Source organism: Bombyx mori, chromosome 15, assembly GCF_030269925.1.
Source record: "Bombyx mori chromosome 15, ASM3026992v2".
In the NCBI taxonomy this organism is placed as follows: Eukaryota; Metazoa; Arthropoda; class Insecta; order Lepidoptera; family Bombycidae; genus Bombyx; species Bombyx mori.
The window spans coordinates 13,619,842-13,634,394 of NC_085121.1; the positions used below are offsets into that span (position 1 = coordinate 13,619,842).

Below are 14,553 nucleotides of genomic sequence, written 5' to 3' on the forward strand. Positions count from 1 at the left end.
ACCCACATCAAATCGAACCTGTTTCCGTTTTATATAACACACGCTCAGTTTTCAACGTCAAGGAATATTCCAAGATATTATCTTCGCGATGTCAAACAAGAGGTGAAAAGTAAGGTAGTAAGTAGTACTAAATAAGGGCAGTATTTTTTTCGATCTTCGCGACTCGTAGAGTAATTTTAAAAACTAATTTAAAGTTAGATCTCGTGTATTGCCTATATATTAATACGTGAAGCAAAAACTTTGTATCCCTTTTTACGAAAATTGCGCGGACGGAGGAGTATGAAATTGTCCACACTTCTAGAGAATATAGAGAAGAAGTGCACAATGCTAATATTTTTTTAAATAATGCATAAAAGATACATTAAATCAATAAATAAAACATTACACACACTACATACCCTGTATTTGACGCACACACGCATGCATACTATTTATTGTCAAACTTTTGTTCTTGACGTCTGTTGTCAAATTGAGAATAGATTAAATATTGTGTGCCTTTGTTAATATTTTTTATAGTGTAGTCTTGGCGAAATTTGTGATTACAGAAGTATAAAATACAATCATAATAGTGTACAAACTTACAATTCCAATTAATTATAGTCGAATTTCGACTACTGCGGGACCTCTAGTGTAATTTAAAAACTTATTTTACATTTGATCTCGTGTATTGTAATTGTAATTACATTATTACCGACGTTTCCAATACTTGACAGTTCTCATAGTTACGAACAATTAGTATTGTTTGTAAGCAACGTTTGAATATTGTGCACAATTTAATATTTATTCAATTTGTGTGATTGGAAAATCTTAATTTGTTTTAGTGATCGGGAAAATCACAGTAACTTGAGCAATTTTGTTATCAATATTTAGGTGAGTTACGTTTAGAAAAATGTTCAAGGGCATCCTCCACGTTAGTAATAGGTAGCTAAATGTAATTGTTTAATGTATTATATTGTGATTTTTTTTTCCTTACACTATAAGTTAGATTGGTTTTCGTTATCGTGTTGTTTTGTCGTAATTGTAAGGAACGTTGTTGTACAAATTCACCACTATGTCTTGATTGTCGTGCGCACATAACATAATATGTTGCAAGTCAGATTTTGTTTCTTTTTACTTGTGTTTTTTATGTATCTTTTAGCTTGTGATGTGTATTGTGAGCCTAATAAATAAATAAATTTAATCTAAACGTAATATGTAATACAGAAACATTATTTCCGAGCGACAACAATAACATAAAATATTTATAAAAAATCTTTGTAAATTTTAAATTCAATTTAGTTTAGTTCTTTCGACTGTGAAGCATTAATGTACATACACTTGTCGAATTACGTAGATAAGGCAGATGAGTTTTCTAAAGGTCGATAAGGTCGCATGAGAGGCATCTCTCAAACTGAATGGACCAACATGACAAAAGTAAGGAATAAACTCTTTTTTTTCCCTACCTATGCTGATAGCCTTGAGAGGCTATATCAGCATTGCTCTAGCGTGTAGGTGAGCTGTCAGGGCTCAAGACGCAGGTGTTGCTAAAACTGGCCCTAGCAAAAGCAGTGCTTCGCAGAATCTACCACCGGATCGGAAACGCGACCCACTGAGAAGATAGGGCGAGAAACTCAATGAGCTAAACTCAGCTATATGAACTAAATTGCAACAAGATATTGGTATGTAACTTCATTTGTAAAGGACACGTCTATTTTTGGAGACCAATGTAAAAAAACACGTCACAAATCACTTTTCGAGACACCAACCAGGACAAATCGGACGAAGAACAAATTGACGACAACATATCTTGGAGCAACGACCTCGAATTCAGCAAAAAACAAATATAACCGCAAATTAAATAATACAACTTGACAATTACGTAAATTGCTTTATGAAACAGTAATAATCACTACATTCTATCTTGTAGACTTACTAAAAATTTTAACAACTGATTGATATCTCAATGTACAATATTAAAAATCAAATTATAAATGTAACCACTTATGTGAAATTTGAAACTGTTTCGAATCATATAGATACAATAAAGAATGCTAAAATTTTAATCGAAAAATTGAAATCAAATATCCATAAGATGCAAATTTTCTCAAATATTTACGTACCAGTAAACAATTAGCATGCTACAACATAGAAAGCTTCTCAACACACCGATAAATCTTCATCAGAGATCTGCTAATTGATGATGTTGCGCAATAAAAACTTGAATATTCGCTTTGAACGCCCATCGAGATACCAGGACATCAGAAAGTAGATAGAAGTAAAAATACCGAATATAGCTTGCTTGCTTTCCCGCGTGTCGGCAGGTTGTCAGCTGCGCCTCGGCAACGGGACGCGTGGCCATTGCACCTCAAACCAGAAACGAGGTGAAAACACTACGTTTTAACTCGAACAAGTTACCAAGAAGCTCTTAAATACATTTTTTACATAAATAATCTTATGAAATGTTTTATTAACAAACAAACGCAACTGGAGACGTTCGACATTTTGTTTTATTGAAATTATAATTTCGCTCTAAATTTCGTATGCTCTGTGGAAATCTTTTAGCACGTACATAAATAAAGTTTTAAAATGTTATATAGTATTACAAATGTTAAATAGATTTATCAGCAAATGTCCGACGGTCACTTGTAACATTTTACGTAAGTTTTCAAAAAAAAAAAAAAACACGATTACAAATATATCTACGGAATTCGTGAAGGAGTCTTTAGCGGATTTCAATATAACATTTCTCGTATTGCAAAAATAGTTGTTTAAACAGTGAAATCGGCTATTTGCTGTCGTGCATCGTGTTTCTAGCTCGTGATCCTCTCATTTTCTATCCATCGTATGTAACATGTGAAAATTATCTTTCGAACAGTTTGTACACTAGGTGATCCTTGGATAATTCGACAATAATTAGCGCGGACAAACGGGCTCACGACTTGAAGACCGCCCACCATGGAAACCGAACTGTCTATCACACAGAAATAATATCAATATCAATCATCAACAATAATGTCAATCAAGAAATAATATCTTGATTTATTTTTGTGGTCTATCACATTAGAATTTGCCATTCATTTTGCTATATGTTAAGTTTCAATTATGCAAACTAAATCTATATATAGTTTCATTCTGGGTTAATAGAAAGAAAGCTTCGATCGAGAATCAAGAGTCTTATAATAAACATAAGGCGTTTGATTCAATAATTACATGATGAAAATAAACTTTACTATGACATTATTGAAAGCAAACCAATTGCATGTCGTGTTTTTTAATAAAAAAAATTGCATTGATGATAGGTGGAGCTCATATTAGATTTGCTTAGACAGGGGAACGAACACACGGCCCATCTGATGTTAAGTGGTTACCGGAGCCTTCGGAAATCATAACGCCATCATCTCAAGATCTATGTGTAGACATATTTATTTAGGTCTATGTGTAAGACATCTGTACTTGAATTATATGCGATGTTATATTCCTTCATCATGAAATTCATATTCGTGAACGCGAACCAAGTAAGTATTTCAATAGAAAAAAATTATACCTGTCTGTGGGATTTGAACACCGACCTAGCCGTATCGCTCGCTCAATACGAGTACACCTCAATAACCGTAAACGTCAGACTCGGCAAAGAGTTCGACGTGCAACCTAACCTAAACATCAGTCCGCTGAGTTTCTCGTCGGCTCTTCCCAGCGGGTCGCCATTCCGATCCGGTAGTAGATTCAATCGCGAAGCAGCTACTCTTCAGTTGTTAGGTCTCCCTTGAAGGCGCTCGGGTAGCTGTTAGCAAATCCCACCCCTCCTGGCTGAGCCCTTACTTGGCCACCTCTGGGCCAAAAGTGATCCCTCAAGCATAAAAAAGCTAGTGATAGCAAGATTAAACGAGCAATGTTCGAGCGAAAGTGATTATCACATACTATACCTGTAGATCAATATAAGTATTAGAATTTTAATGGAATTCTAAATGGCATTGACTCACTTGGATAATTGAAACTGGTTTGAGAGTTGATTCAATGTATACGAAAGTTATATAGTATGTACATATAGTTGATTATAAAAAAACTCTAAAACTTGAATTCCGCGTCTTACTTATTTCTATAGAATATAATAAATAAAAAAACTAAAACAGAGGACACTTAATTGAACGGGATATTTATAATTTAACCTCCATGAAATATACAAATTGTCCGAAATATTCGAATTTTTTAAATAACAAATATTACATTCCATTATTTGAATTACGTGAGAAGCAGTTATTATGTTTGTCACTGAACTCCTCCTAAACAGCTGAACCGATTTGTTTTGTATGCATTTAAGTGGCCTGGATGGTTTAGATTCACAAATCAGCCCCGCAGATGGCGCTGCAGTCGGTAAAAAGGTTATTTATCTATACTAAAACTAAACGGCTTGATCGACTAGAATGAATTTTTGCAGGACAACGTCTGTCCGCTAGTATTCATGTGAAACAGTAAATAGTTCCGTTGCAATGTACATTTATGTATCTATTTTAAGCTATGCACTGGATACGTATCTTTGTTTTTCTTATTATTTCGAAATACATAATAATAATTTTGAAACATACCTTTTTATTTATTTCTATCTGTTAAAAGTCTGTTTAAATCACTGTACGTAGACAAGATAGAAATAAATGTAAATTTATATTATTCAGTTTCCAAGACGCAAATTCAACAATTTAATATATTAAAAGGAATATTTTACAATTTAATTCTACGATCTATTTTAGGAGGAATTTCATAATTGCATTATGAAACACGTCAACGGCTAGTAACAATAAATTTTATTTATCGAAAACTAGAACCGTTCACTTTCATTTGCGCTCTCTTGGATTCTTACAACTATCTAATATATACTATATGTATAAAATTTAGAATTGGGATCGTGGCGCGTAAAATAAAACTATTCCACTGTTGCACTTTTGTTGTTCTCTTCCAAAATCTTCTCTGTTATTATATATAAATATTAACTGACGACACCATTTTTACGCCTTGCTCCTTTAACCATCTTCGTCGTCTTGTTTTATCTGTCATTCTCTTTTTTTTCTTTCTTAACATTTACTCTTGCTCGCATCTTAACGCTTCATTTCACACTCTTTTTTTTTTCCTACCTATGCTGATAGCCTTGAGAGGCTATTTCAGCTTCACCCTAACGTTTGTAGGTGAGCTCGCGGGGCTCAACCGGAGTTGCTAACACTGACCCTAGCAAGAGCAGTGCTTCGCAGAATCTACCACCGGATCGGAAACGCGACCCGCTGAGAAGATCCGGCGAGAAACTCAGTGGGCTGTGTCTATGGGTTAGTTCGCTCGTCGAGCTCTTCGTCGCAAGCGACGGGTTCGACGAGGACAGTGACCGGTGCTTGTGGTGCCTAAAAGCACCGTTAATGGATCAGGATTTTTTTATGCGTTCCGTTCTTACCAAACCTACATATATACATATAATAAACATAGCAATCAATGCAATATTTTTAATCAGCTACGCAATTATAATTAATTTTTTATTTATGAAAAAATTACCACCACCCTGCCTATTTCTACCATAAAGCAGTAATGTGTTTCGGTTTGAAGGGTGAGGCAGCCGTTGTAACTACACTTGAGACCTTAGAACTTATATCTCAAGGTGGGTGGCGCATTTACGTTATAGATGTCTATGGGCTCCAGTAACCACTTAACACCAGGTGGGCTGTAAGTTCTACTACCCATCTAAGCAATAAAAAAAATGTTTCTCACCGGATCTTCTCAGTGGGTCACGATTCCGATCCGGTGGTAGATTCAGCGAAGCACATCTCTTCCTAGGGCAGATGTTAGCAAATTCTCTCGGGCTGAGCCATGTGTGCATGTTCTCCGGCAATAGTGAAGCCAGAATAGCCCCTAGAATGTACGGGCAGGTAGATAAAAAAAAACACCTTTCTCAAATTAGTGACCCAAACTATCTATATGTTTAGCACAAAAGCGTACGAGGCAAACAGATTGTATAATCCATATAAATAAAAATTGTCTGTAATATTTGTTCGTGTGAGAGTTATAGTGATGTAACTTCGAATGGACTTTCTATGTGTATTTATTTACGTATTTAACGTACTCGATAATCGGGGCTGCGGAATATTTTGTATGTAAACGGGATGTTTATTTGCGCATCGTCGAAGTTTTTTTTTTTTTTATTGCTTGGGTGGGTGGACGAGCTCACAGCCCACCTGGTGTTAAGTGGTTACTGGAGCCCATAGACATCTACAACGTAAATGCGCCACCCACCTTGAGATATAAGTTCTAAGGTCTCAATATAGTTACAACGGCTACCCCACCCTTCAAACCGAAACGCATTACTGCTTGACGGCAGAAATAGGCAGGGCGGTGGTACCTACCCGTGTGGACTCACAAGAGGTCCTACCACCAGTTTGGAACCGGCCTCTTTAAAATACTAATAATAGATTATTTATAAAAGGAATCAGATTTTGAATTATGAATATCAGATTTAATGTGTGCTTATTATTGTTGCTTTGCATAGATGTAACGCAATTCAAATCTGTTGACGCACGGGGTCGTTGGCCTCGAAGCAACGCGCGGGGGAGGGGAAATTGCCAACTACCTTTACGTTACATTTCTGTTTTACGAAATACGAGTTTACTATACAAAGATTAGTTTGTGTACTTTCTAGTATTTCGTTATTGAATTTAGACTTCGAGAACAATCTCTATATACATCGCATTTAACACTTCACGCTAATCTGTATTGGTTAGTTTAAAATTTAGTCTACTTACTTTACAGAAACTAGAAATGTTTGTTAAGCCTTGAAAAATTAAATAAAAAAACTTCATCCGATTACATCGCTGTGGGGTCCAATTGTAAATCTAAAACATCTAAGGACCAACTCAAACACACAATCATTTCATAAAAATCCTTCTAATGCTTTAGAAGAATTTTGTTGACAAACACGTATATAAAAATTTGTTTAAACTAATCCTGTGAAGGAAGGAAGGGAAGGGACCTAAAATGTCGGACAATGTTTACACTACCAATAACCTAGTATTATTTCTACTTGATCAACCATATCTCTAGTAACCAGTGACGCGAAAGGTTCCACGATCGATTCCTAGATTCAATCAGTACCTTTGCTGTAAATACTCCGATCTCAAATACCGATCTATATGGCCTTAACATCGTAAATAAACCTGATTTGGGGTTGATGAATCTGAAAGTGAATGAATGAAAATGAATTTTAAGAAAAGAACGAAATTTGACGTTTGGAAACATTTCTAAACATTCACACATAATAATGAAAGTAAAAGGATTGTTAGTATGATAATTCAAAAATAGTTTTACACAACATCACAATATTGGACACAATAAAGCAACGTAATTTCTTTTTATTGCGAACAAAACCGCATTGTACGATACAATTACTCAACTGATCAGAGGACCAGAGAATTACAATAACGTCGTAATCAATACCCGATATTCACTCTTAACGCCCGAGAAATACGAATTAGATTACCACAAAAAGGTTTTGTCTGAAACCTACTAGTTGCAAACCGAACAAATTGAAAATAGCCTTAAAATGTACTGTTACGAACCTAGATAGTGTTCTGTAAACTGAATAGCGTTAAGTACAACGATGAAATATTTTGGGTTCATTGACCTTAAATATTACTTAGATTTAGTTATTAGTAATGTTTTCAAACCGCTATGTACCGTAAGTGTCATTATCCGAATTGAGTCAGTATATCTAATAGTTAGGTTTTTTGTGAGAATGTACTGCCATATGACCAAGCAACATGAAAGTATCCACCGGCACGCTATTATCAGCGAAATAGTTTGCTAATAGTCCGGCATCTTCACTCAGAGTACACATGAGCGTTAAATTCAGATAAATTGGATAAATCTACTTCGAAAAGGGTGATAGTAGTCATTTCATTAAATTTAATTCTTCAATTAAAAAATATTTCCATATAGCAAAACAAGCACTCATTTTTTGTATATTCTCTATGGATGATCAAGCTCATGGTTCCAGGTGTAATTGACTCCCATAGACATTTTTTTTTGGACAATTTTTCCTTATTACGAAAGGCAAGGGGATCTAAGCCCATACAGCCTTGTCTGTTCTATATAATTTCTGAAATAAATTTTCAAAAAAGCCGAAGCCAGGTCTTATATGATTTATATTATATCCTGAAATAAAAATTTCATTAAGGCCGAAGCCAAGTCCTTTATAATTTCTTCCTGAAATACTCCCATAAACAACGTGAATGTGAATAGCGGCACCCACTTTGAGACATGAAGTAAAAATCTCAATTTTAATCAAATTGCAAAAAAATGCTGATTTAGTAGCCGTTTTCAAAACATACAGACAAAACCAAATCCGTATATAGATATTTTAAAAAGAAAATACTAAGCAGAGAAATAGAAGCAAATACGATAACAATTTCGACTTTTTTACTATCATATACATGACATATATCATTCTCATAGACATAAGAGAGACTTTAGCAATTAGTTTTTACTTAAAGCCAGTTTATTCTTCTAAATCCTTTACATCCGTGTTACGTCTTAATGACGCGTGCATATAATGAAAAATCGTATTTACAACACTAAGCACTAAAAAAAGAATTAAAAAAAACTCACCTACGTTCATTATAACATGTCGTAATACACCTGATTTCGATATATTTTTGTAAACGTAAGCTTTTATCGTACAAACCGATCGTTAACAAGATCAATTTTCGTAATTAACTGTGTGATATTGTAATCGAATGAAATGAAATCCAAAATGCATTTTTTTATTGGTTAGATGGGGGACAAGCTCACAGCCCACCTGGTGTTAAGTGGTTACTGGAACCCATAGACATCTACAACGTAAATGCGCCACCGATCTTGAGATATAAGCTCTCAGTATAGTTCATGAAATCGTTACTTTTTTGGCCGCAAAATTGAAAACGACCCAGTATCGTAATAAGAAAGCCGAAGTATCCCGCTATCCAGCCAGATCATGTCGATTGAATATTATAGTTTAATGCAACTTATAATTTTACGATCGACCATCTGCCGTCGGAGACTAGTTGCAAGACCTTAACGAATTACGTACTTTAAATGCAAGTTATATATGAGCATGCTTGTGGAACGATGTCTGTGCGTTTGTATAAATAAAATGTGGTGTTATATATGAGTGAGACTTATCCAGCAGTGACTAAATTTAGATCATTAAAGAATACCCAAATAACTCATATACCGAAGACCGAAAAAAATCATTTAGAATTGGCTTTCTTTCTGTGTCCACACTGCTTATTTACAAATACATTCAAGATTGAGTGTGCTCTCATGCCAATCTAGATTTCAACACTCAATTTTTAAGGAACTGCCTTATCATTTAAAAATATAACTACGCGAGGACACTTTTTTAAGTTAAAATTAGTTCTACTTATTTTTGGCTCCGCTTAAACCTTTTTGGAAAGATTAAAAATACAGCATTTATATATATTAGAGTAACCCAAAATATTATAAAAATCTACTGTATGGAACATTCATGATAACAATTTAAAAAAAAAAACAAATTACCCAATATAACATTTTCAGTTGAACACTTTAGTAACAAAACATTACATACAGGGAAATCCAATCTATTTTAAGAATCGCTCGATTAAAAAACCACTGCGTAAGAACGCCTCGACGTAATAAAAAAATAAATTGCTAAATAAATAATCGCATTACGATAACACATTCGTTTAAGATGGCCGCACCGATACACATCCGGTTGGTTGCAGCGGAAATAACGGTGCATAGTTGCGTGCTTGTCATTTTGATGCTGCTGTATATTTTCAAATCTTTGTGCCGTCTTTTAGCCAAAGAACCAGGGGCCAGCAGACTTACGGTATTACGAAAAATCATTTTCCATTCGCATTGCCGCGAAAAAGAAAACTTGTCAGGATTTTTCTAGAGTCATTATTGATCTAGATGAACGAAAAGCACGAAGTTAGAATCGAGGTGCTTGGTCGATTGGTGACAGAAATGGACAGGATTTTAGTCCCAACCCTGGCTGACTCACAATATTACTAGTAAATGCGGGTAGTTTATCGAACTATGCTAATATATTGGGCAGTGAACAGTGGACGCCTTAGTCGCTTTGCACGATACTTACCTAGCTATAAAATTTTAATAATGAAGTTGTTCAAATTCACAATGACACGTTTACACTTGCACGTTTTGTATACTTAATTTTTATTAGTTAAAATATACAATGATACAAACAGGTAATGCAATTAATTCCAAGGCCAGAACAGAGACTTTTGAAAGTCCCAAAAACAGTATTTTGGCCAGCTCAAACGTATGTACATTAATAAGAACATTTTAAGTTTGTGTGGAAATGTTGAGATTTTGCGAAATTGATCAATGCCGTTAGTGCTCTGTTCGCTGACTCTTAAGCTATAGCTTATCGCAGAAATTCACTGATATGTAATAATCTTATTTTTAAACGCGAAATGCTACTAAAGTTAAGTGAAGAAATCTTGTGCTGCACTATTTAATAGCGACAATGTAAATTAAGATTGCATTAAATTATACTCTTCCTTTTTTTTGGATTAAGAAATAAGTCAAAAAAAAATCAAATGTTTGTAATTATTTTAATCTGCATTTGATAGTTTGTGCATTGTATTAATTTTCAATTATTCTTTTTTATTTCATAATGTTGACTATTTGCATTATTGTTTGCATCTATAATTGAGGTGACGCTTATTATATGTACATTAGTGGACATTATCGATTTTTTGTATTGGTTTGGTGGCATGTTTATATTTTTTAAGTTACTTATTAGTTTTTTATACAACCGGTATAAAATACAGTTTGTATATAGGTCTATGGTTTGTCTTAATTAATGCCTTGACTGTCAACTGTCAAACACGGTTGTCAAATATCAAATGTCAATTAACGTTCCCTTAATAAGGGTTAAAGTGTATCCAGCGCTATGTTTAATGTTCGACAAACAAGTTCTGCCGAGGTTCAACTGACCACGATCCGCGGTTCATTGTCAAGTAAAAGTTGATATTATATCCTTGTAGGTGCAATTCAATGACTTCTGTACTAAAATGAGGTTTACGTAACCGAAAAAATAAAAAAGGAACTGTTATTATTAATACTTACATTCAGTAACATAGATTATACACTTAATATATTTGAGATAGATGCGCAACTCTCATTTTTATTTTTGCTTTAGTTAGAGCCCGGGACAGCAGGCGTCGCTGCTGTCGATTATTAGTCTCCCTACCCCCCACCAGGTGGCTTTTTTAGTAATTTTAATATTTTTTATAATTAACTCTTTATGAAAAAATCTTATCGTTTAGAATCGCTGAAATTCCCGGTAGTACTTATGAAATATTAAAGAACGTTTGATTGTGTTCAGCATTCTAATCGATAAGACCTTTTCATACAGAGAGAAAACAGTTTTTTTAAATAAAAAGCTGTAATTCTCTGTAAGCTATTTAATTTCCCTATATTCCCAAACAATTTACTGTTAAAAGATAGTATGAACGTACAATTGTATAAAATTTCGAATAACAATAACTCATCTAGATTAATCCTACTAGAGTACTTAATAACATTAAATCGAAAGTTATCTAAAAGTTAATTAAGTCTAGATAATCAAATCATTCAATGTCACTTAAGTCATTTGTGCGAAATATAAACATGTCAGCTTTCCATTACAAACATAGTAGACAATTTGAATTAAATTTAATAAATTTGTTTCTTAACTATAGCAGTTCTTGCTTAAAGTTGATCGTGACAGATCATGACCCTGTATGAAAATATTACATCTATAAACACTACCTATGCTTCGTCATACAATAATTGTCATTTAAACTAGCATTGTAGAGATAATACACACACTAAAGTGAATACTAAATTATTCTTAGCATTCTTATAAACATTTAGAAATTTAAGAAACGATTAACCCACAATCATGTTCATAACATGTGACATTTTGTTCTGCACAAACGTTTTATTACATGATTTGAAAAACAAAAAATGTTTAAAAAATGTAATGATGATTTAAAGTACTCTTAAATATTGATAGTTTGTACTTAATGACGCTTATAGTAATCTTAGACATGATTACATTAGTTATACTTTTATTCCCTATCTAAATTATTTCTATTCTGACGTTTCTGATGCTTTAGCTTTGGTAATACTAGATGAAACAAACAGCAGATTGAAAGAAAATCATCTTAAAGTTAATTACATTCATTACAAACCATTAGTTTACATTTTGTTACAAAAGAAACTGGTGTTCGTTACATGCAAATGAATTATAAACATACACATGCAAACATAAAATGTAAATTTATCTTTTAATCCAAATTAAATGTACACTAATATTACATCTAAATAATAGAAAGGGTTTCGAAAATTTTTATTGCACTCAACAGCAGACGAGCACGCAACCCGGCCCATGATAAGTGGTCACCAGTGCTTATAAACTTCAGCAGTGCCATAGGGGTTGCTGTCTATCACTTAAGTTTTAATAAATTATTAATATACTCAGTCACAAGCATATTGATTTCACATAATGAAAATGTAAGAAACATAATCATGTTTGGGCATTTTCATTTATATCTGCTCATACAGAAAACACAACTTAGCAAATATATTCCACAGTTAATCTAAATAATTGCAAATAATGCTTTTAAAGACCGTTGACTTTTGATCATTAATTAAAATCATCTTCTCGTAGAATTTACGAAAGGTTATTTACAAAAATTTATATCAGTATTTTCATATATTACTAACTTACTAATTACAACTATTCAAACGTAATACTATAACTATAAGAACTAAACAACCTATTTTAAAACAAAATTGGCATCAATTTAGTTCTTATGAACTATTTCAATTATTAATTTATCAATTATAAACATATTTTAAAAAAATTAAGATCCCTTGAGAGTTCACGTTCCTTGATGAATCAGTTTCTCTTCTGAAACGGAGAAACAAAGTATCTTAAGTATGTAACAAATATTGAAAAAATACGACCATGAAAAATTTAGTGTTAATGTAATCTTACTTACAAATTAATATATTACATAACACGTTCTGGTTCCAATATAGTGCATCAATCTTTTCATGTTTCAGACATTTTAGTGCTCCTTATAATTTTTCCATAAAATTTTGTCATTATCAAACCTTTGTCTACAAAAATAAAAACATTATTTTATATTGGGTAGAAGGATGAACGTGGTCACAGGCCACTTGGTGTAACTTAGTTATCAAACACCAGGAAACAAAACGTGAATGCCATCATCTAACTTTGGATGTGAGATCAATTGTGCTGTATTTTATTTAAACAGGAAAGCATGACTGATTGATCATTCCAAAAAACTAGTTCGGGCCCACTTGACAATAAGCATATAATACGCTGAGTAGCAAAACATAAATACTTCCACCCACTCGAGACAATTTTATTATCTGAGGTGTGTGTGTGATAGTACGAGACTTAATACCGACTGTTTTGATCAAAACTTAACATATATGATAGCTAGGCAGCAGAAATAGGAAGGACCATTAGTTGGTGCTAATTCATTTAATTATATTATGAATAATAATTCTGTTAGCAAATAATATACCGAGAAAATAGTGTAAACTCACCGTTATCAAGGCATCCGAAATAGCATTTCATTTTCGATCTTCGAGGCATGCTGATTTTTAACAAACATTCTGTAAGAAATGAAAATAGTTACACAGGCTTACGAAACGCTAACGAAGAAAAAAGTATTGGAGCCAAGTTATGTCTAAAGAGAATTCAAAACAGAGTTTCTCAATGTCTAATCGTCTAATATTCTCATAAAGCTAAAAGTTGCTCTAAATTAATACTACAACGTAAAATAACTCACACCAAGACCGAAAAAAAACGATTTAAAAAATTAAATCGTTACGACATTTTGAAAACTTTTTTTTTTTTTGAGATTGTTTTACGGCCCTGGAATTTTGAAAACTTCAAAGCAGTGTCACTTACGTTTTTTTTAACACATTTTACCCTAGTTTCTTTTGAATTTACCCTAAAATTTCCTAGACAACTTTCATAAATCCTTTATATAGAAAGCGTAAATAAAATATAGAAAATAAACCACAGCATATTATTTAATGTAGGTATATATAATATAAACGCCCCCAGAAGATCATAGATCTATAGGATTAGAATTTTCAAGGAAGTCGACGCATTGCTTTTATATTCTTTTGCTGCACAACCTAACACTGTTCGGTTCTAAAATTGAGCAATTGTTTGCTGGCAAAGTTGGGAACTTTCTATGAAGCAAGCCGTTCAGGGTTTCATTAGAAAGCCTGTTTCTTTTGTCAGTTTTTAAATTTGAGAACACTGAATAACCTTTCCACCTCAGTCTTTGAAGAAGGAACTGCTAGCAAAAGTGAAATGACAATTACAAGGTTTTCGTAAATGAAATTACCATGATAATCTTTCATGGTACATGAAGTACCTGTATATTACAATACAAGTAAGTTCTGGTGACATCAACGAAAATAGGTAAATAAAAATTTGGCGGATTATACTTATTGGGATTCTGG

General features: G+C 33.3%; 1 protein-coding gene and 1 long non-coding RNA gene across 2 annotated transcripts in view; one reads left to right on the forward strand and one right to left on the reverse strand.

Moving 5' to 3' along the window:
* LOC101742528 (cell surface glycoprotein 1) overlaps positions 1–14,553 on the forward strand; it is an 80,886-nt gene that overhangs the window by 27,611 nt on the left and 38,722 nt on the right. The gene's annotated exons all lie outside the window — the stretch shown is intronic.
* LOC134200239 (uncharacterized) lies at positions 12,003–13,560 on the reverse strand. The gene is made up of 2 exons (XR_009975066.1): positions 13,044–13,560; positions 12,003–12,952 (listed from the first exon to the last, which is right to left on the reverse strand). It is a non-coding gene; the product is annotated as an uncharacterized LOC134200239 (long non-coding RNA).